Genomic DNA, 23,653 nt, shown 5'->3' on the forward strand with positions numbered 1-23,653 from the left:
AGTAAGGTCAATTCATAACTAGACAACCGAGCACTAGTTAGGTGCTGTGTCCTAGTTCTATTTAGTAACGTCTCTACTGCATGTGGAACCATCACGACTAGTGTATTATTCATTACCAGACCAGCAGACTGTCGAATAGAAACAGCTGCTGCTGCTGTGGCTCTTAGACAGCTTGGCAATGCTTTGGCTACCAGATCCAAAGTCGACGAAAAGTAAGCGCATGGACGCTGTCTACCTCCAAACAACTGAGTCAAAACAGATAATGCACAACCGTCCTTCTCATGGACATACAGTGTGAAAGCCTTACTGTAGTCGGGGGTACCCAACACAGGAGCCGAACACAATGCTGCGCGTAGTTCGAGAAAACTATTCTGGCACTCTTCAGACCAAGGTACAGGATTGGGCGTATTTTTGTATGTCAATGCTACCAAAGGTTTGGCTAACAACGAGAAATTTGGAATCCACTGTCTACAGTACGAGGTAATGCCCAAGAAAGCACGCACTTCTCTCTGTGTTGTAGGTATATTCAATTTCGCTATTGCCTGAATTCTTTCTGGGGTCAGTTTCCTTCCCTCCTTCGATAAGAGGTGACCTAAGTAGGTCACTTCTTGTCGGCAATATTGGAGCTTGGAAAGTGACACCTTGTGATGTAAATCACACAAATGATTCAATAGTGACAGTGTGGCGTTTTTACAAATTTCCGCATTGTCTGCAGCAATGAGTAAATCGTCCACATACTGTACAAGAGCGGCACCTTTAGGTAAAACAATCGTATCAAGCTGTGTTTTCAGAGCTTGGCTGTATATTGACGGACTTTCACAGTAGCCTTGAGGAGCGCGTTTGAAGCGGAAACTGCGACCTCCTAAAGTGAAGGAAAAAATATCCCTGCTCTCCTCAGCAATTGGGATGCTGAAGAAAGCATTCTTCAGGTCAATCACCGAGAACCAAGAGGCAGAAGCTGGGATCATAGTCAATAATGTGGTAATGTCGGGGACAACTGGAAATTGTGGCACAACTATTTTATTCACTTCTCTAAGGTCGATCACTAGTCTGTACACAGGTGGCTTGGAAGGGTCAGTTCGTTTTAAAACAGGCAGAACTGGACTGTTGCAAACATTTCCTCTTGTTTCCTCAATCACGTCCTTTGCAATTAGCTCGTAAATGATCGCTAGCAAGGCTTTCTCACCCTCTCTAGAAATTCGGTATTGGGGAATTCGTGGCATTTTAACATTGGCTTTTAATGTTACAACATATGGTGGAATTTCTAAAAGACCCACATCATTAGGACCGGTGGCCCAAAGGATATCGGGTAAAAATGACAATTCTGCTGGAAGCTTATCCCTTGACAGGTACATGGGAGAAACCACTTTCTTACCTAAAGTAAGTTCTACTCCTGAAGGAGAACAATACAAAGTCGCATACAATCTTTTTAGCAAGTCCAATCCTAACAAGTTTTCACCACAACCTGTTGTCATAATAAGGGGTGCTTCAAATTCACAAGGACAAACAGAAAGAGACAAAGGGTCAGAAATCGGATTTCTAACCGGGGCGCCAGAGAAACCTACAGAAATATTCATTTCGCCAGACAAAGGTGCGCCAGGGAGTTTAGAGTGCATAATAGAACTCTTTGTAGCACCAGTATCCAAGAGAAAAGGTTCTGACACACCTGATGTAATCACCTCAACGTATGGTCCACTCTGATCTACTGGAACTGAAACAACTCCCTCTCTTTGTCCAAGGCTGTCCTAGCAATCATTATTGCTCCATTGTTCGCTTTCTGTATAGTAATCATCAGTATAGTACTGAGCTGTCCTGCTTGATGCGTTATTCTGCTGATCGAATTTATTCATAGAATTCTGTGGTGGAAGAGACTGCGCATTTTGGGGGACGTTTCCACGTCCTCTACCTCTAGGTGCTTGCTGAACACCTCTACCTCTTACGTGTGAAACGCCATTTGCACGTTGTAACAAGATAGGACAATTATACTTAAAATGACCTTCTTCCTGACACTGGTTGGGGCCTACAGTGACGCGTGGCTGATTATACTCGGCTCTTTGCCAATTTCTCTGATACTGTTGAGGATGCTGAAAATTATTCTGATAGTTGTTCTGACCACCGTGATTCTGGCCATTACCAGCGCCACGTGGCGGATAAGCTTGCTGTAATAAAACCTTCGTTTTTAACTCTTTTGTTTTCTTGTCTGCTTTATCCTTCTCATCTTTGTCTCTGTTTTCGTAATATTGGGCAGTAGCCAATATCTGTGTCGAAGACGAGACAGCCCAAGAACTTTCTGAATCCTTTATCTTTTTACATAATTCTGGAAGCAAATTGTGCACGAATTTATCGACAAATAATCGCTGGCCACCTTCAGTGGACATATCCTGACCGCTGTGGTCGACAAACGTTTCTTCAAACCTGGTGAAGAAATCTGAGACAGTTTTGTCTTTCTTTTGCTTACATGCTGATAATTTGTCCCAATTTACACGTATCGCAGGCATTATCGTTTTCATGTAATCAACTATTTTACCGGGGAGTTCTGCTATCAAAGGCTCAGGCTTGGCACCACCAACTTGTCGGGCGTCTGCAATAGCAATGTTAGCCCATGAATCACCTAATTCCTGATCATGATCTGTATGACGTATTTTATTCCGCAAAGGCTGCGGAACAACGTTCCCAAATAACATGTCGATATCGGCTAAATTCATTATACATGACCCAGCAGTCTGTGACAACTCTTTGTAATACCCTGCAGGATGGGATTGAGAGGATGAGCGAAGCTCTCTGGCAGGGACGTATTCCTTTATCAGGGAGACAATAAAAGCAGGAGCTGAGCCCTGGCGGGCCTGGAAAACCATGCAACCAGTTTTAAAGAGGGAACGCTCCCTGACAGGCAGCCAGGGGAGCGCCTTCAATAACGGAGTGGAGTGGTGGGAGCGGGAGAGGCCATACACTAGCCGGGCCGCCTGATTTTGCACCAGTTGGAGCTTTCTTAAACTGTAGTCTGGAATGCGTTATACAGGGCATTGGCATAGTCCAGCCGGGAGATCACTAAGGCAGACATGATCAGTTTAAGTGCCAGGGGGGAAAAGAATCGGGAAACAGTGCGGATAGTACGAAGAGTGAGAAAACAGGAAGAGACGACAGAACTAATTTGTGAGTGTAGGGTAAGATGGTTATTCATTTTAATACCTAAAGTCTTGACTGTAGGAGAGGGGGTGGGAGGGAGACCTAAGGAAGAGGGCCAGAATAGAGAGTTCCAGGGACTGAGGTACTGGGTTTTTAAGAACCGGCACAGAACCGGTAACCCAGCGGTGCCAGGGCACACCCAGAGACCACGGGTTCTTTCCTGATCCAGACCACAGAAACTCAGAGTCTTCTAAGTGAAGTCAACGATCGATTTATTGGCTGCAACCAAGGTAACAAGTGTCCTAGAAATACACCACACGGGGAGTATGTTCTCAGGAGACTGCTCGAATTCACAAAATCAGGCTTCTCTTCTTATACTCAGTTTCCTGCTTCGGGCACACATTCTTCGAATTGTAGTATGTTATTTACAGTTATTGGTTTACAAGACAAAACAGAGTCATGATGATATGTACATATTTCACGTCGTGCTGCCCACAGTAAATCATTTCGGCAAGGCCTAACATTTCATCAGATATCGCTAGACCCCCAATAAAAACGGGCACCTCCCCATCATAAAGCAAGTGAAGAAAAGGAGTGGAGATAGATGTGAGCGAGATAGGGCAGGTGTGCGCGCTGAAATGGTTTTATGGTTTATTGAGCCTTGATGTTATCTCGTTCGGCCACTGGGAGGGGAACTGACCTAACTAGTTTGGCCTGAGGCAATGGTTTTTACTTCTACAGGTCATAGGAAAGTCGATTAAGGTGTACGTGTCCTCATGGGATCGAATTCAGCTGGATTAAGGCCTATGTACAGGGCAACACACAAAATGGCGGCTATATACAAAATGGATGCCGAGGGTTCAGGATACAAATGATGATCTTGAGGTGAAATCGTCACCTGAATGCGACGAAAATGCTCGTACATACTGTACTCGCCATTCTCGGTCTTTTGACACTAAATTCGTCGTATTACGACAAAGTTTTATTCCTAGGACTGGGATGGGTACACGAGTTCGGATTTTCAGTACCACAAACCCTCCTTTTGCCCTTACATAGGCAATTAATCTATCCTCATGTTAGTCTGAGTCCAGATCTATATTCTTAAAGTCATTGAGATGTTGCTGTAACATCATCCTAGTACTTAGTTCATCTCTTGACACAGGCTTCCTTACACATGATGTAACACAGAGGCTACATATTGCAGGAGCGCACTGTATGCACAGACAGAACAGGAAAAGGATGGCTAAGATTATCCCAATGACCATTAGAATTTTCCAACCCCAGCCAGATATCAGATCCCAGAACCACCCCATTAGGGACCAATCTCCTTTATCCACATGAATAGATTCGGAAATCTGATGTAGTTTGGAGATGGCCTGATACACTGTCGGAGCGTTATCTGGGATAAAAATGCAACAGCTGGATTGGATTAATCTGCATACACCACCTCGGTCTGCCAGTATGACATCTAGAGCGACCCTGTTCTGAAGGGTCATAAGACGATCCGACTGGAGCTCAGCAGTTAGGTTACTAAGGGCACCGGCAGTTTCAGTCACGGTGGACTCGACTACCCTTGTCAATTGCCTTATATTCTTGCTATTTACCATGGGTCCCCAGAACGGCAGAAAACCCTTAGAAAAGTCTCCAAATTCTTGACCTGTGGTGTCCTCTTTACTCAAGACACCTCTAACTATCCTTGTCCGGTGGTAGTCTGCCGCTGCTGTGTAGGTGGGAGGCAACAGAAATGACACAAAACATGAGCCCGAAAAGTCAGGGGGCAACCATGTGTAGGCTCTATCATGACAGATGAAATAAGTACCCTTAGCAGCTAAAACGCGGGGGAAGTTTGTGACCCAAAAACATATGTTTCTGTACAGACACTGTTTCCTAACTGAGCTCTGGGATTCCTGCCAATACCTTGCAGACACAGATTACCTTGATGGGGTACAATCAGATTGGGGAAGACTTCGTGGATTGCTTTTTCTCATTCACAGTAATTCCATACCCAGTCACGTTCCAACCTACATATGCAAGTATCTCATCATTGGGAGGATTTACATAAAGAGTTATATCCCTACTCATGTCGATTATGCCTTTTATTAGGGCACTAGTCTTGAGGTTATCTTTTACAGAACGTAGGGGTTGGTTTTCACGTGCATATATGAACATTGTTCTGTATGCCCACACAGAGCCATTGTGACTAAAGGGTAGAACTAGATAAGGGATCCCCTTATCCGTAGTGTGAGGCATAAGTCCACAAACCCAGCAGTTTGTTGTGTTTATTACTAGCTGGTGCTGGTGCAGGAGCTGAATGAAGGAGTTATTAATGAACTCTAGTCTTCTATTGGATTCGTGGTCAGGAAGGGGATGAAAAGAATGAGGGGAAACAGTAGTGGGAGGTATGGGCGATGCTGTGGGTGTAAATGTTGCACGAAAAGAGAATATGACGTAACTTATTAAAAATATCATCATACTGAATAACATACAAATGCATAATATGATAAAACTTTTCTTTGACATTGTTTCGCATAATCGGTGCTTAAAGTTAGTTCGTTTGGCAGGTCTCTCCACGTCGTGAAACTCCATCCTCTCTAGAAGTGCTGCCCGCGATGAGGAGGTTGATTCTGCTAAGGAGTGCTTCTGTCAGTCTAGGGCAACTCCCTTGAACCAACCAGAACTACCGACCTAACGTCGTTAGCTGCCCTTTCCGAAGACTTTAGCCAATCGCGGCCCTAGCAGCGTGAACCCGGATGGCGGTTCGAAAAACAAAAATAAGCAAGTTTCCTAAACGGGAGAGCTGCACTTTCAAAAATAGTACTTGGGGAAAAAAAATCTTTTATTAGTCCATGGATTCTTTTAGTCTCGAATTTGCAAAAGAAATCACTTTACTTATTAATTTTTCCTCGGTCTCAGATTGTAACGTTGCGTTCCAGGTATAGTCTGGTCCTGAAACAAAAGGTCAGGTTCTGCAGTGTTCAACAGTTCAGGCGGTGGCACAGTCTTGTGCGAAATGTTCTCATTGTCTGGTTCAGAGTCAGGGTTACTTCCATGCAAATCGTTAAAAGGTACGGTATTTGGATCAGTATCACGTTCTGGATCAGTGATACCTGTCTTGACCCATTGGTCAGTAGGCAGGGGGAAAGGTATCTTTCTGCAATGGATCCCGTGGACCCAGTTGGTTTTTCCCTCCACCCGAACTGCAGATCTTGTAGAGAGAAGGACGAGGTGAGGCCCGGTCCACCTGGGCTGGTCGTTCTTCGTCCTTTGAAAATTCTTCACAAGGATCCACGAACCAGGGTCAATGTCGTGGCCTGGAGGGTCAGAAACCGGAGGCAGAGTGTTGTGGACCTGTTGATGCAAAACACGCAATTTAGCTGTCAATTCATACAGGTAATCGAGCAAAACAGGGTGTTCCAGTTCGCTAAATTTCGTGGGTCTAGGCACTCCCCATATATTGGCTGGCCTGCCAAAGACTATCTCATAAGGGCTAAGTTTCACTCGTGAATGCACAGTCATTCTAGTGGACAGGAGTGCTAAGGGTAGAGCGTCAGGCCATTTAAGACCTGTGCTCACTTGGATTTTGGCCAGTTTAAGTTTTAACGTGCCATTGTAGCATTCTACTAGTCCAGCTGATTGGGGATGATTTGCAGCGTGGAACTTCTGTCTAATACCTAACCCTTCACACACTCTCTTCATCACACGACCCACAAATTCACTTCCATTATCAGACCAGACCACTCTAGGCATTCCGAACCTCGGGAAGTACTCTTTCACCAGGGCTTTGGCTGTGGACAGGGCAGTATTGTCTTTGAGGGGATAGGCTTCTACCCATTTTGAGAAAGCACAAACAACAACTAGCACGTATTTTAAATTGTTGCATCTCTCCATGTGGATGAAATCTATCTGCAAAACCTCGAACGGATACGTAGGAGGCGCAAAGTGACCAGCTGGAGTTGGGGTTCCCCTACCTGGGTTGTGTTTCAAACAAACCATGCAATTTTTGACAACATTCTCTGCACACTTGGGAATCCTTGAATTCTTCCACACTGGGGCCAACAACTTGCAAATCCCTTTCACGCCGATATGAGCCATTCCATGAGCCATTGTAACTACTGCAAGAACGTATGCATCGGGTAACAACCATCTCTGGTGTTCTGATAATTCAATCCAACACCCATTTGAATCCATTCTACCCGTACTTTCCCTCCATGTGCTCAATTCGTTCTCTGTGGCCTCGGCTTGAATGGACTTCACACTCTCTATGGTGTCTTCACATATTCCAACATCACCAGTTCCTCTTGCAGGGCCTGCTACATACATTCGGCTCATTACATTCCTCGCCGTCTCTTTCGCGGTTTCATCAGCAAATGCATTTCCACGACCAACATCATCAGTCACCCTCTTGTGAGCACTACATTTCACGATCGCCATTTGTAGGGGCAGGGTCAGTGATTCAAGAAGCTCATTCACCAACTGACCATGCTGAATCTTTGCTCCATGCGAAGTCAGGAACACTCGTTCTCTCCACAATCGTCCAAAACTGTGGACCACACCAAACGCATATTGACTGTCAGTATAGATAGTCACTTTCATTCCTTTAGACAACACACATGCTCTCGTGAGTGCAACGAGTTCAGCCGCTTGCGCTGAACCATGTGGCACACGTGCAGTTTCAACAACTGTGTGTAATGTTGTGACAGCGTATGCTGCAGTCGTGTCACCATTCGGGAGCTTGAAACATGAACCATCTACCCATAATGTACCATCACATTCGGTAAGAGGAGTGTCGGACAAGTCTATTCTTCCTTTTGTCTCTTCCTCTGTTCTAAGGAAACAATCGTGCTGTCCTGACACATCTGGTCCTTCTGCGATTGGTAACAATGTAGCTAGGTTCAAGCTACTGCACCATTTTATGCGCACATGACTTGCTAGTAAGGTCAATTCATAACTAGACAACCGAGCACTAGTTAGGTGCTGTGTCCTAGTTCTATTTAGTAACGTCTCTACTGCATGTGGAACCATCACGACTAGTGTATTATTCATTACCAGACCAGCAGACTGTCGAATAGAAACAGCTGCTGCTGCTGTGGCTCTTAGACAGCTTGGCAATGCTTTGGCTACCAGATCCAAAGTCGACGAAAAGTAAGCGCATGGACGCTGTCTACCTCCAAACAACTGAGTCAAAACAGATAATGCACAACCGTCCTTCTCATGGACATACAGTGTGAAAGCCTTACTGTAGTCGGGGGTACCCAACACAGGAGCCGAACACAATGCTGCGCGTAGTTCGAGAAAACTATTCTGGCACTCTTCAGACCAAGGTACAGGATTGGGCGTATTTTTGTATGTCAATGCTACCAAAGGTTTGGCTAACAACGAGAAATTTGGAATCCACTGTCTACAGTACGAGGTAATGCCCAAGAAAGCACGCACTTCTCTCTGTGTTGTAGGTATATTCAATTTCGCTATTGCCTGAATTCTTTCTGGGGTCAGTTTCCTTCCCTCCTTCGATAAGAGGTGACCTAAGTAGGTCACTTCTTGTCGGCAATATTGGAGCTTGGAAAGTGACACCTTGTGATGTAAATCACACAAATGATTCAATAGTGACAGTGTGGCGTTTTTACAAATTTCCGCATTGTCTGCAGCAATGAGTAAATCGTCCACATACTGTACAAGAGCGGCACCTTTAGGTAAAACAATCGTATCAAGCTGTGTTTTCAGAGCTTGGCTGTATATTGACGGACTTTCACAGTAGCCTTGAGGAGCGCGTTTGAAGCGGAAACTGCGACCTCCTAAAGTGAAGGAAAAAATATCCCTGCTCTCCTCAGCAATTGGGATGCTGAAGAAAGCATTCTTCAGGTCAATCACCGAGAACCAAGAGGCAGAAGCTGGGATCATAGTCAATAATGTGGTAATGTCGGGGACAACTGGAAATTGTGGCACAACTATTTTATTCACTTCTCTAAGGTCGATCACTAGTCTGTACACAGGTGGCTTGGAAGGGTCAGTTTGTTTTAAAACAGGCAGAACTGGACTGTTGCAAACATTTCCTCTTGTTTCCTCAATCACGTCCTTTGCAATTAGCTCGTAAATGATCGCTAGCAAGGCTTTCTCACCCTCTCTAGAAATTCGGTATTGGGGAATTCGTGGCATTTTAACATTGGCTTTTAATGTTACAACATATGGTGGAATTTCTAAAAGACCCACATCATTAGGACCGGTGGCCCAAAGGATATCGGGTAAAAATGACAATTCTGCTGGAAGCTTATCCCTTGACAGGTACATGGGAGAAACCACTTTCTTACCTAAAGTAAGTTCTACTCCTGAAGGAGAACAATACAAAGTCGCATACAATCTTTTTAGCAAGTCCAATCCTAACAAGTTTTCACCACAACCTGTTGTCATAATAAGGGGTGCTTCAAATTCACAAGGACAAACAGAAAGAGACAAAGGGTCAGAAATCGGATTTCTAACCGGGGCGCCAGAGAAACCTACAGAAATATTCATTTCGCCAGACAAAGGTGCGCCAGGGAGTTTAGAGTGCATAATAGAACTCTTTGTAGCACCAGTATCCAAGAGAAAAGGTTCTGACACACCTGATGTAATCACCTCAACGTATGGTCCACTCTGATCTACTGGAACTGAAACAACTCCCTCTCTTTGTCCAAGGCTGTCCTAGCAATCATTATTGCTCCATTGTTCGCTTTCTGTATAGTAATCATCAGTATAGTACTGAGCTGTCCTGCTTGATGCGTTATTCTGCTGATCGAATTTATTCATAGAATTCTGTGGTGGAAGAGACTGCGCATTTTGGGGGACGTTTCCACGTCCTCTACCTCTAGGTGCTTGCTGAACACCTCTACCTCTTACGTGTGAAACGCCATTTGCACGTTGTAACAAGATAGGACAATTATACTTAAAATGACCTTCTTCCTGACACTGGTTGGGGCCTACAGTGACGCGTGGCTGATTATACTCGGCTCTTTGCCAATTTCTCTGATACTGTTGAGGATGCTGAAAATTATTCTGATAGTTGTTCTGACCACCGTGATTCTGGCCATTACCAGCGCCACGTGGCGGATAAGCTTGCTGTAATAAAACCTTCGTTTTTAACTCTTTTGTTTTCTTGTCTGCTTTATCCTTCTCATCTTTGTCTCTGTTTTCGTAATATTGGGCAGTAGCCAATATCTGTGTCGAAGACGAGACAGCCCAAGAACTTTCTGAATCCTTTATCTTTTTACATAATTCTGGAAGCAAATTGTGCACGAATTTATCGACAAATAATCGCTGGCCACCTTCAGTGGACATATCCTGACCGCTGTGGTCGACAAACGTTTCTTCAAACCTGGTGAAGAAATCTGAGACAGTTTTGTCTTTCTTTTGCTTACATGCTGATAATTTGTCCCAATTTACACGTATCGCAGGCATTATCGTTTTCATGTAATCAACTATTTTACCGGGGAGTTCTGCTATCAAAGGCTCAGGCTTGGCACCACCAACTTGTCGGGCGTCTGCAATAGCAATGTTAGCCCATGAATCACCTAATTCCTGATCATGATCTGTATGACGTATTTTATTCCGCAAAGGCTGCGGAACAACGTTCCCAAATAACATGTCGATATCGGCTAAATTCATTATACATGACCCAGCAGTCTGTGACAACTCTTTGTAATACCCTGCAGGATTTTTACGCGGATCAGGTAACGTCTGTTTGAGGGCTAAAACTTCAGCTCGCTTCCATGAGACATGTACCCAAACACGCTGAAAGTGTGGCGGAATAGGCGGTACAATGGTTGAGTCACCCTCCCTCCATTGTGGGGGAACTTCTCTCATGGGGTATTGTCGTGCCTTTTTCCTACTAGATGTACCAGATTCAGATGATGACCCAGAATTACTTCCTTTACTTCGGTATGATAACAATATCTCAACTGCTTTTTCGACATCGGGACCTACAATCATGCCGTCCCCAAACTTAAACCGTACACGACACAACTCTTGCGGGTTGCTCTCCTGGCCATTATCTTCCAAATCCTCACACAGAAAAACACACATCTGCTCAAAAACATATCTCTGTGTCGGTGCATCCCACTGACGAAACACTTCCATGACAGATTCTACATCATATCTTACGGTATCCATAGCCCATTTCCGTGCTAACTTATTCAATGACTCTCTCTCCTGATAATCAGGCATTTGGCTTTGTGACTGTCTTCGTTCTATATTAGGGGTCGTTTTAGGCGACCGAAAAAGTGGTGAAGGAATGTTAGTAACAATGCTGGCCATTTTATGCCAGACGGAAGGTGAAAGCGGAGGAAGAACTGGCGACAAAACAGAGTCACGCAAAGCAGAAACAGAGGCATTTGTAGAACGAGCATCGGGAGAAATAGAAGGTGCGCTAGGCGAAGTTGTAGAAGGAACAGTAGGAGAAGTAGATGTGATCGGTGAGTCTTGAGGAGACTGCACCAGAGAGACAGAAGCCAGCTGAAGAGTAGCTGGTGAGTGCTGTAAAGGAGCAGGCATAACAGCTACCAGAGGTGCAACTAAAGGTTGCGGAGGTGCTGTGGCATTTTGTGCATAGGGTGGTGGCGATTTTAGCAAATGTGCCATTAATGGATCTTTTTCACGCTCTTTTGCTGTCTCTCGCTGAAGAGACGGTAAAACAGGATAGCATTTATCTATTGCCATTTTACGTTGCCTGTGCAACTGCTCACTTATTTGTTCTTCTTCATTGTCTTTAAATTTCATCGCGGCTTGCATTACTGAAATACCCCTTTCTCTCTTATTTTTCTTCTCTAATTTGATTTCCTTCTGTTTGGCCTCTTTACGCCATAGGCGGAACGAGTCAAACATCGCCGGCCGGGCTTTCTTTTTGAACAGTTTGACCTCAAGATTATCTAGAATTTCTGCGTCAAAACTACCGTATTGGGGCCATTTTAGAACACCGTCGTTTTTGGTGTATTTAATCCACACCTCATTATATGCGATGGGACCTACTCCGTGCTTAACATATAACTCATATGTAGGAGTTCCAACCGGAGGAACTGGACCCGAGTCCTCCAATCGGGAGTCCCTATTATTACCAATACAAAACAAGTTTCTAAGTCTAAGACCAGGCATGTTCGCTCACTAGTCTAGTTCCAAACTTCGAAGGATTATCGATTACGACAGTTCTTGTGAATACACAAGTCCTTTGGTTTTGGTGCTTGCAAGTACCAACACAAACCTTAAAAATACCCAAACTCAAGAATCACCTAAGGACTGGGAGACGCTCCACTTATACTTAACTGAAATATCGATGACGTCACTCAGAAGACTCGTCTTAGTGTTTCGCTCTACCAAACTTCAAGGGTCCAAATCAGGGCGATAGCCAAGGCAGCAGTCCTCTGTAGCCGTCGGGAAGCGGGGAACCTCGCAGCAAAGACCTTCGGACCACGTCGACATGCAGGGGTCGCTGAAGTGGCTGGCCTTCCTCCGGAATTTCCACACGAAGCTCCTCACGATCCTCTGGCTGACTGGTACCACTGGAATCGCCCCACGTTGGGCGCCAACTGAGGTACTGGGTTTTTAAGAACCGGCACAGAACCGGTAACCCAGCGGTGCCAGGGCACACCCAGAGACCTCGGGTTCTTTCCTGATCCAGACCACAGAAACTCAGAGTCTTCTAAGTGAAGTCAAAGATCGATTTATTGGCTGCAACCAAGGTAACAAGTGTCCTAGAAATACACCACACGGAGAGTATGTTCTCAGGAGACTGCTCGAATTCACAAAATCAGGCTTCTCTTCTTATACTCAGTTTCCTGCTTCGGGCACACATTCTTCGAATTGTAGTATGTTATTTACAGTTATTGGTTTACAAGACAAAACAGAGTCATGATGATATGTACATATTTCACGTCGTGCTGCCCACAGTAAATCATTTCGGCAAGGCCTAACATTTCATCAGATATCGCTGGACCCCCAATAAAAACGGGCACCTCCCCATCATAAAGCAAGTGAAGAAAAGGAGTGGAGATAGATGTGAGCGCGATAGGGCAGGTGTGCGTGCTGAAATGGTTTTATGGTTTGTTGAGCCTTGATGTTATCTCGTTCGGCCACTGGGAGGGGAACTGACCTAACTAGTTTGGCCTGAGGCAATGGTTTTTACTTGTACAGGTCATAGGAAAGTCGATTAAGGGGTACGTGTCCTCATGGGATCGAATTCAGCTGGATTAAGGCCTATGTACAGGGCAACACACAAAATGGCGGCTATATACAAAATGGATGCCGAGGGTTCAGGATACAAATTATGATCTCGAGGTGAAATCGTCACCTGAATGCGACGAAAATGCTCGTACATACTGTACTCGCCATTCTCGGTCTTTTGACACTAAATTCGTCGTATTACGACAAAGTTTTATTCCTAGGACTGGGATGGGTACACGAGTTGGGATTTTCAGTACCACAGGACAGGAAGAGCCACCGGTGAGAACCAACTCGGTTTTATCAGGGTTCAGTTTCAAGTGGTTGTGGCTCATCCAGTCCCTGATAAAAATCATAATAGACTGAAAATTAGAGAGAGAATGGGACAAAGAAGAAAGGTTAAAGATGAGCTGGAGGTCATCCGCATAATTGTATACGGTGACCTCCATCTGCTGAAGAGCAAAGATTAGAGGATAGATGTAGAGATTAAACAAAAGAGGGGAAAGAGAAGCGCCTTGAGGGACACCACAAGTGATATTGAGTGGAATTGCCGTGAAATCCCCTAGCCGGACAGCCTGGGTGCGGTCCCTCAGGAAGGACGACAGCCAGACCAGGGCTGAGCCCCCGATTCCCGCCGCTCTGATACGTGAAAGCAATATGGAGTGGTCTACCGTATCAAAAGCAGCAAATAGATCGAGGAGCACCAGGGCCTGGTGTTTGTTTTGGTCCAAGCCCTCCCTGAGGTTATCCAGGACCGACACCACGACAGACTCAGTAGAGTGCCTAGGTCGAAAACCCGCCTGACGAGACGCCAGGCCCCCAGTTGCTTCTACGTGGGCACTGAGTGCCGATGTAACATGGCGCTCAAGCACCTTGGCCAAAAAGGGCAGCAGGGAAATGGGGCGATAGTTGACTGGGGCGGACGGATCTGCTCCAGGCTTCTTTAGGATAGGCACTATTGTGGCAGTTTTGAAAGCTGAAATCACAACCCCCTGCGCAAGGGAACTATTGAGAAGAGTGATCGGGGGCTGAGTGCAAACAGAGTAAATCTGTTGAAGAATGCGGGCCGGACAAATGTCTGCCGGAGAACCTGACTTTACCTTAGGAAGTATTTCCAAGAATACTTCTTCAGTGAGAGGGGGGATTGAAGAGAGACAGCACTGAACAGTGGGAGGGAGAGGTGCAACATAAGTAGGAGGGGGGGGGGGATATTGGTCTTGATTTTAATAATTTTATCCAGGAAATAATAATTCAGTGAATCACATAAGGACTGGGTGGGAAGGGGCTTGGGTGTAGCCCTCTCAGAAAAAGCTAAATCATGAACAATTGTAAAAATCTCCCTAGATTTATTCTCTGCCACCAGAATTTTAGCTGAAAAGTAGGTGGTTTTGGCTTCGATAATAGCTTTTTTATAGTCACTTAATAGTGTAAGATAATGGGTTTTCAATGAGGGGCAGTAGTCCCTTCTCCATTGCCTCTCAGGTCGCCGGAGGGTCAGCTTTTTATCCTTCAAGTCTTCACTGAACCACCGGTTTGACTGCTTAGGTCTTCTGGTTGAGATCCTACGTAGGGGGGCTACTGGGTTGCAGCCTCCAGCAAGCCAGGAGTCAATAGCGGTGGCTTGCAGTGAAGAGGATAGGCCCGCCAGGTTGGGTGAGGAATTAAGGAGAGAAGAGGATAACAAAGGGAGGTCAACATGGTTCCAGTTCTGCGCCCAGGTGTTTTTTGCGAGCGGGACCTTGGTTACAGGGTTAAGGTGGAGGGAAAAAGAGATAAGTGCGTGGTCAGACCATGGGCATGGGGACACAGACACGGACGAGACAGAGCTGTTAAGGGACCATACTTGGTCTAGCACGTGTCCGTGAGTATGTGTCGGAACTTGGATGTGGGGAACAAAATTCAAAGATTGGAGTGACTGTGAATTGTTTGGAGGAAGTGCATTCGAGGGGGTCCATGGGCCAATAATTAAAGTCGCCTAGCACTAGGACTGAGGCGTAATTGACCGCCAGCGTGGCCAGAAGGTCTTGAAAGGCTTGTATAAACAGGGGGGGAAACTGAGGCGGGCGGTACATTAGCATACAGGTGAGCGGAGGTGAGAAAATGGATGAACGAACCACAAGATGCTCAGTGGGGACAATGGGAGGGGAAGGGAGAAGTTGGAAGTTGAAGTCAGAACGGGCAATGAGCGCCACGCCACCCCCTGTCTTGCTCGCCGGGCGGTCAGCCCGGAGGGCTACGTAAGAGGGGGGAAGGACAGCAAAAAGGGAAGGCAGGGAAGACTCACAAAACCAGGTTTCGGTTAGGAACAGTATGTCAGGCTGGATTCTCCCAATTGTTCTCTTATATCCTGGCCATCACATCCCTTGCTTGGACCTTCCAAGAGGAAATATTTCATCACCGCTCCCTGTCCGCTCAAAAAAGACTGAAACCCCACAGAAGTGCTTGCACTCTCTCTCACTGCCACTCTCACAAGTAAGTCAACATGTCTAGAGCACTCTGTGAGAAAGTGCCCTCTTTCTGCAGGGTTGTCCCCACTTTTTGCTGAATTGCTGATGTACTTTGACTGAGTGTGCCCTGGGCTCCTGCCAATCAGATACCCAGGGCCCATGTCTTTCCCTAAAACTGCACTGAAGACCAAATCCAATTGGCACTCTCTGGCCAAGGTCAGCCCCTGGTAAATGGTACCACAGGTACCATGGGCACTGTGGCCAGGGAAGGCCTCTAAGGGCTGCAGCACTTATTCTGCCACCCTTACAGGACCTGTACCTTTACACACACACACACACACACACTGCCTAAGCAGGCTGCATGTTTTGGTGCAGAACAAAGTGAACAGTCGACATGGCACACATCCCTGTGTGCCATGCCTACAACCCACTGCCCTGGCAATGATCAGCCACCCCTCTAGCTGGGTGCCCTATACCAGTGGTGAGGGCACAGGTCCATGAGCCCTGTACCCCTACTGTGTCTAAGCCAATTCTGAGACATTGTAAGTGCAGTAATGCCATTAAGAGTATATGGTGCTGGGAGTTTGTCATTATGAACTCCCCAGCACCATAATGGCTACACTGAAAACTGAGAAGTGTGGCATCAAGCTTCTTAGCATATTAAACCCACACTGATGCCAGTGTGGGAATTATTGAAAAATGCACACTACGGGCATTTGAAAAATGACCTACCACTAGTGTCCAGGCTGAGTGGCTGCTCCCCAGCTGCCACCACCAGACATGTTTCTGGACCCCTGGATCCAGAGCCTGCTGCTCTCGGGGGCCTGAAACAATGCACATCCTGGGACGAGGTGCCAAGCCGCCTCCCCCGGACGGGCAAGGTACACAAAGGAGAAGCTTCAAAGGCTTGTCGCCTCTGTGAGCTCCCCCAGGCCTTTTGCTGCTCTCAGCAACTGGTCCCCACCGGTCTGAGCCCCACTTTGGGTGGGAGAACCGACAGGAAAATCAAGTGAGGAAGGGAGGTGTGCCCACCTTTGCCAACCCCACCCCTCAGGTGGGGGAGGCAAGGTAAAGCACAACTCACAGTCCCCACCATCTTGCAGATGGGGGGACAGTGGCCAACCACAGTGTGGCATATGCCCCCCTCCCACTGGATGGTGGCATAATAGGGGATGTACCCCCAAAGGAAAATACCTATTGGTCCCAACCTTTTACGTACCTGTAACACCCCTAAATGTAGTAATTAGTGGTATCCTGAACCTTGCCTCCTCAGACAAGCAATGACCAACAAGAAAAGAAGGAGAAGGACCGAACAGCCGTTCTGAAGCTAAGAAGAGGACGCCTACTGACTTGGCCCTAGCCCTACCGGCCTATCCCCACCTCGAACCTTCAGAAGCAAAACCCCGGTGTGTCCTGCATCCAGGAACCTCAAGAACCCTGAGGACCTGCCCTGCCATCCCAGAAAAAGACTTTGTCTCCCTTGAACACCAGAGTTGTTCACCAACAGACTCCAGCTCTGGCAGAATCCGCAACTCTGCACCCGATGCCCACGGCCCCAGTTTGAGTGGCCGAACACCACGTGAAGGTCTCCCTGGCGATCCTGACCTGAGATCCAGTGATCCCTGACCTGCTTCAAGCCTCCAGCCGACACCTGCAGCCTCAATCTGGAGGGGCCCCCCTAACCATGACCAGGAGCTGGTAAGAAGATCCGACCCTAAAATACACCCCTGCACCCAACAGCCCGCAGCCTTGGGTGGCCCAACCAACGATGTCTAACCAACCCCCAGTATCCCAACTTAATCAATCAATCAATCATAGCATTTGTAAAGCGCACTACAAACCCGTGAGGGTCTCGAGGCGCTGTGGGGGCGGGGAGCTGCTACTGTTCGAAGAGCCAGGTCTTGAGAAGTCTCCTGAAGGTCAGAAGGTCTCCGGTCTGCCGTAGGCGTATGGGGAGGGAGTTCCATGTCTTGGCAAGGTGGGAGAATGATCTGCCGCCGGCGGTCACTCTTCGGATGCGGGGGGTGGTGGCGAGTGCGCGGCCTGCGGAACGGAGCTGGCGGGTGTGGGTGTAGAGGCTGAGTCGGCTGTTGAGGTACACTGGTCCGGTGTTGTGGAGTGCCTTGTGTGTATGGGTGAGGAGTTTGAAGGTTATCCTCTTGTTGACAGGAATCCAGTGCAGTTCTCTCAGGTGGGGTTTCATGTGGCTGCGGTGAGGGATGTCGAGGATCAGGCGTGTGCAGGCGTTCTGGATACGTTGGAGTGCATTTCCGTAGTCTAGTCTACTGCTGACGAGGGCCTGAGTGACCGTCCTTCTAGCTTCGGTGGGGATCCACTTAATGATCCTTCTAAGCATGCGGAGGTTGTTGAAGCAGGAGGAGGAGACAGCGTTGACCTGCTTCGTCATGGAGAGGGTAGAGTCGAGGATGACCCCTATGTTGCATGCGTGGTCGGTGGGTGTTGGGGGTGTTCCTAGTGCAGTTGGCCACCAGGAGTTGTCCCAGGCTGAGGGGGTGGATCGGAGGATGAGGACCTCCATCTTGTCAGAGTTCAGCTTCAGTCGGCTGTTCCTCATCCAGTCGGCGACAGCCTTCATTCCTTCATGAAGGTTGGTTTTGGCGGTGTGAGGGTCCTTGGCGAGGGAGAGGATCAGCTGGGTGTAGTCGGCGTAGGAGATGATGTTGAGGTTGTGCGACTTGGGCGAGCGGTGCCATGTAGACGTTGAACAGAGTTGGGCTGAGGGATGAGCCTTGGGGTACGCTGCAGATGATCCCGGTGGCTTTGGAGCGGAAGGGGGGAGGCGGACGCTCGGTGTTCTGCCTTAGAGGAAGGAGAAGATCCAGTCCAGGGCCACATCTTGGATTCCGGCGTCGTAGAGGTGTGTTCGTACTGTGCGATGGCAGACCGTGTTGAAGGCGGCTGACAGGTCCAGGAGGATGAGGGTCGCAGTTTCTACCTTGTCAAGCAGGGTCCTGATGTAATCGGTGGTGGCGATGAGGGCAGTTTCGGTGCTGTGGTTGCTGTGGAACCCCGACTGGGATGGGTCCAGGAAGCTGTTCTCTTCGAGGAAGCTGGTTAGTTGTTTGTTGACAGCCTTTTCGATGACTTTTGCCAGAAACGGGAGCAGGGAGATGGGTTGGAAGTTCTTGGGGTCCGCCTTGGGTTTCTTGAGTAAGGTGTTGATCTCTGCGTGCTTCCAGCTCTCCGGGAAGGTCACTGTCTCGAAGGAGATGTTGATGGTTTTCCGGAGATGGGGTGCGATGGTGCTGCTGGCTTTGTTGAAGATGTAGTGTGGGCAGGGATCTTCCGGGGATCCGGAGTGGACGGTGTTGATAAACTTGATGGTGTCGTTGATGTTGGTCCAGGTGAGCAGGCGGTTGGTGCAGGTGGTGGTCCTCTCCAAGTGGTGGTCACTCCCAGAAGACCTTCGTCCCTGAGCTGCAATGTGTTTGCAAACTGGAGAAACCCATTGAAAGTAACAGGGCACCAGATGACAAACCATCACCGTGCACCCGTCCACCCTAGTACCGTTGAGAGTGTTCCTTCGGTGCTAACTTGAACCCCCATTTGCCCTGAGCTGAGGTCCAGGAGCTTTGCTCCCACAAACTTGTGGCCTGCTCGTGAGCAACTACCAACCGTAGGTCCCCTATCCCCCATTGGATAACATTGGGCCACAGCACTCTGTACCCGGTAGCCCTAGTGTCGCTGAGAGTGCTTTGAGAGTGCATCCTCGACCCCGGAAGACCCCTGAGTCTAACCCAAGAAAACCAACTCTCACAATAAAGTACTTACCTGTTAACCAATAACTCTATTTCCTCCCATCGGATAACATTGACTCTTTCCTATGAAAAAGTTTCTAGGTGTTGAGTTGGAAAATCTATAAAATCCTATATAACTGTGTACAAATAACCAAAACACATTTACCTATTTACAGAAAATGTCCCAGTCCAGTATCCAGGTATACTACACTGTGTAAGAAAAGTAATCTGCAAAGTCATCTACATGACATCATATTGAAAAGTCATTATAAAGTATGTGTACAATATTTTAAGGTATTGCGTTTCCAGTAATTCTACTGTAACCAAACCAAAGTATATAAACAACTGCAAACCAAACCCTATTGTTACTGCAAAGTATAAATCACTTACCTGTGCCAGGCTTGCTTGGTTCTAAGAAATAAACATAACTAAATAATATTTTGCAAATTGGTCTGATTTCAGTCTTTGAGTTTGTGCAATCATTTGCTGATTGACTGTGTACAACAAATGCTTAACAATACCCTCTGATAAATCCTTACTGCTTGCCCACACTACCACAAATAGAGAGTAAAGTGCTATCTCCCTTTACCTCTGCCTACCTTTGGGGTTCCACTGGACTCTGTGCACACTATACCTCACTTTGGTATGGTATATACAGAGCCAGCTTCCTACACACCCACACTGCTGTCATGTTCAGACACTCTTCTGCATACACACCTTGTCATTCACCTGCAGGCAGTGCAGCTAAGGCCAGACTCAGCACCGGCATACGCAAGGACTCACTTTTCCTGACACAGAAAGTGGCCAGGGATCTCTGAATCTGGCTGCACTTTTTTCTCTTCAAACGCTAGCTCTCATCAAGCTTGTGGACAGTTTTTTCAAGTTCCCGATCTCTATAGCACCACAAAGCCCTTTACTTCTTAGACAAAGTACATCAAATAGTTGTCATTCTCCCTTCTCACAATTCTATCTTTTTGCGTTAAATGAGTTCATTAGTGTTATTCATCTGTGCCAATTTCTGTCCATTAACAATCTGATTTTAACTCTGCAGATGACTGAAGAGGTGAAGAAGTCTCAGAGCTTGAACTAGGAAACAATGACTCGAATCCAGGAGTGATGAGCAATTGGAAATTCTCAAGTACTGAAAACTACTGAATTAAAACATTGTTTTCCTGACTCAATACTCTACATTGAACATTAACAAAGCTCCTAAGTGAAAATACCCAAAATAATTAATAGGTTTGAGCTCTTTGCACTAAACAGCCTCTGAAATGGGAAAGGAACACGTGTAAAATGAGAGCTCAGTGCACGTACTATTTGTAAGAATATTTTCTCTCAAAGGAGACATTTGGAGATGAATACAATAATGCAAAGTAATTAAAGCTGAACACAGTGCACCTGAGAATAACTTTGGTTATAGCTTCAAACTGATGGTACTGATAGAATGCAGCAGAGAGAATAAAAGCAACAACATTTTATCCCTGCACAGAAAGTGGGAGCTTTTGTTAGAAATACCAACCCCCTCAACATGATGAAACAAGATTTATTTGAAGGGGCCATCCTATTTAAGATGAGAGAACAAAAGCAGTGCATAAAAAGTCATTGTTAAAGATCTTTCACAGACCTCAACAGAGCAAGACGGCAGAGCACAACATTCAGTGTAGAAGATACCCGCATCCACGTCTTTCTCTGTGGTTCATCGACCTCTTCATAACTACGTAGAACCTTCACAATGAAGGACTTTCTTGGTATGATGTTTGTCTCGTTGGGAAAAGGGAAGGTAAAAGGGACCTTCTGGTGATAGTGAAAACTATTATCATTCACAAGCCTATTTCCTACCTTGACCTGAATGAAAAAAACTTTCTGATGTATTAACACTAAACACGTCAGATGCCTCATCAGTTCTTTATAAAAGTCTAAATATGTAAACGTGTGTAAATCTTAAAGTTTCAACATGATTTTAATTCTGTATGAGAACCTACATGTGCATACGTTGGAGACATCCTCATAGGTGCTGTGGCCCAGCTCAGTAAAAGTTTATAGGATAACGTAGGCTAGCCCTAGAGGTGACATCATAAGCACTCCTTGGCATGTATGTAAAACAAAACCAGGCTTGGAGATATTAACTCCAGAAGACAATTTTATAACTGTATTAAATTCAAGAACAGCTTTAGTTGTCAATCCTATCTCAATCAAAATGAGACAACACACAGCTGGGAAAAGCATTATCAGTGCATTAAATTCCAGAAAACCTTCATCCAGAAAAGCAGTTTCACAAACCAGGAGAGAACAGACACTGGGGGAAAACCTCAACAGTGCTTTGAATGCCAGAAAGCCTTTCTCAAAAAACCCATTTCACTGAGCATGAGAGAATACACATTTGAAAAACCGTATCCTTGTTCTGAATGCAAGAAAAGCTTCCATCGGAGAAGCAGTCTTACTAAACATGAAAGAACACTCACTGGGGAAAAACCTCATAAGTGCTCTGAATGTCAAAAAGGCTTCCTTCAGAAAATCTGTCTTATTCACCACAAAAGAACACATACTGTGGAAAAACCTTATCAGTACTATGAATGCCAAAAAAGCTTCTATCATAAATATATCCTCAATCAACATGGGAGAACACACACTGGGAAAAAACCTTATGAGTGCTCCAAGTGCCAGAAAGGCTTCAGTCATAAAACTAGTCTCACTCACCATGAAAGAACACACACTGGGGAAAAACCTTACAGATGTTCTAAATGCCAGAAAAGCTTCAGACAGAAAGTCAGTCTTGCTGACCATGAAAAAGATCATACTGGGGAAAAACCTTATAAGTGCTCTGTGTGCCAGAAAAGGTTCAGTCGGAAAATCAGTCTTACTTACCATGAAAGAACACATACTGGGGAAAAGCCTTATCAGTGCCCTGAATGCCAGAAACGCTTCAGTCATAAAAGCGGTCTTACTCAGCATGAAAGAACACATACTGGGGAAAGGCCTTATCAGTGCCTTGAATGCCAGAAAAGCTTCATTCAGAAAACCGGTCTTACTGAGCATGAAAGAACACACACTGGGGTAAAACCTTATCAGTGCTCTGAGTGCCAGAAAAGGTTCATTCGGAAAATCAGTCTTACTTACCATGAAAGAACACATACTGGGGAAAAGCCTTATCAGTGCTCTGAATGCCAGAAAAGATTCAGTCAGAAAATCACTCTCACTCAGCATGAAAGAACACATACTGGGGGAAAAGCCTTATCAGTGCTCTGAATGCCAGAAAAGATTCAGTCAGAAAATCACTCTCACTCAGCATGAAAGAACACATACTGGGGAAAAGCCTTATCAGTGCCCTGAATGCCAGAAAAGGTTCATTCAGAAATCCGGTCTTACTCAGCATGAAAGAACACATACTGGAGAAAAGCCTTATCAGTGCCTTGAATGCCAGAAAACGTTTACTGGGAAAAACCATCTCACTAAACATGAGAGAACCCACACTAGGGAAAAACCTCATCAGTGCTCCGAATGCCAGAAAAGATTCAGTCAGAACTATAATCTAATTATCCACAGGAGAAAACATACAGTGAAAAATGTATGAGTGCCAGAATGCCCCGAAAGCTTCCATCGTAGCCGATCTCACTCAATTTGAGATGACACACACTGGGGGAAAACTGTATCAGTGCTACGAATTTTGTAAAATCTTTAATTAGAAATTGGGTCTGAGAATAGGGGGCGTGGCCAAGATGGAGGAGTGAGCGGACGTGCTCCCGGCTAGCTCCTTCGGCCCCGGCTTACCCGTTGCTGTCCCCTGGCGTGTTTCTCCCCCCCCGCGCTATCCAGGTGGGGGCCGGAGATCTGGGAGACGCTCCGGTGCCGCCCACCGAGCTGTGCGAGCTGTTTTGGCGAGTTGAGACGCCGGAGCACGGAGCGGCTGGACTGGCAGTGGGAGCAGGCCCGGAAGCTACGGAGGCAGCGTGCGGCCACTGGAGGCACCCTGAGAGTGCGGAGGCTGTGGCGCTGGGCCCGCCGGACACGGTGTGAGGCGTGATAACCGGACGGCTGTCCAGGGGTCTGCGGAGTCGAACCTGCATGCACCGCCTGGCCCGGAGTGGGGCCTCCTTCGGCCCGGTGGCGGTGCGCCTACTCTAGGCTGGGGTTGAGGCCTACAGC

The 23,653-nt window shown here is 46.6% G+C and overlaps 1 long non-coding RNA gene across 1 annotated transcript in view; it reads left to right on the plus strand.

The window, feature by feature from the left end:
• LOC144808015 (uncharacterized) overlaps positions 1 to 20,891 on the plus strand; it is a 99,815-nt gene extending 78,924 nt beyond the window's left edge. Inside the window, exon 3 of the long non-coding RNA XR_013606569.1 lies at positions 20,562 to 20,891. This is a non-coding gene — a long non-coding RNA (uncharacterized LOC144808015). The remainder of the gene's footprint in view (positions 1 to 20,561) is intronic.
• The last annotated feature ends 2,762 nt before the right edge of the window (positions 20,892 to 23,653 follow it).

The sequence above is a fragment of the Lissotriton helveticus genome, chromosome 1_2 (genome assembly GCF_964261635.1).
Source record: "Lissotriton helveticus chromosome 1_2, aLisHel1.1, whole genome shotgun sequence".
In the NCBI taxonomy this organism is placed as follows: domain Eukaryota; kingdom Metazoa; phylum Chordata; class Amphibia; order Caudata; family Salamandridae; genus Lissotriton; species Lissotriton helveticus.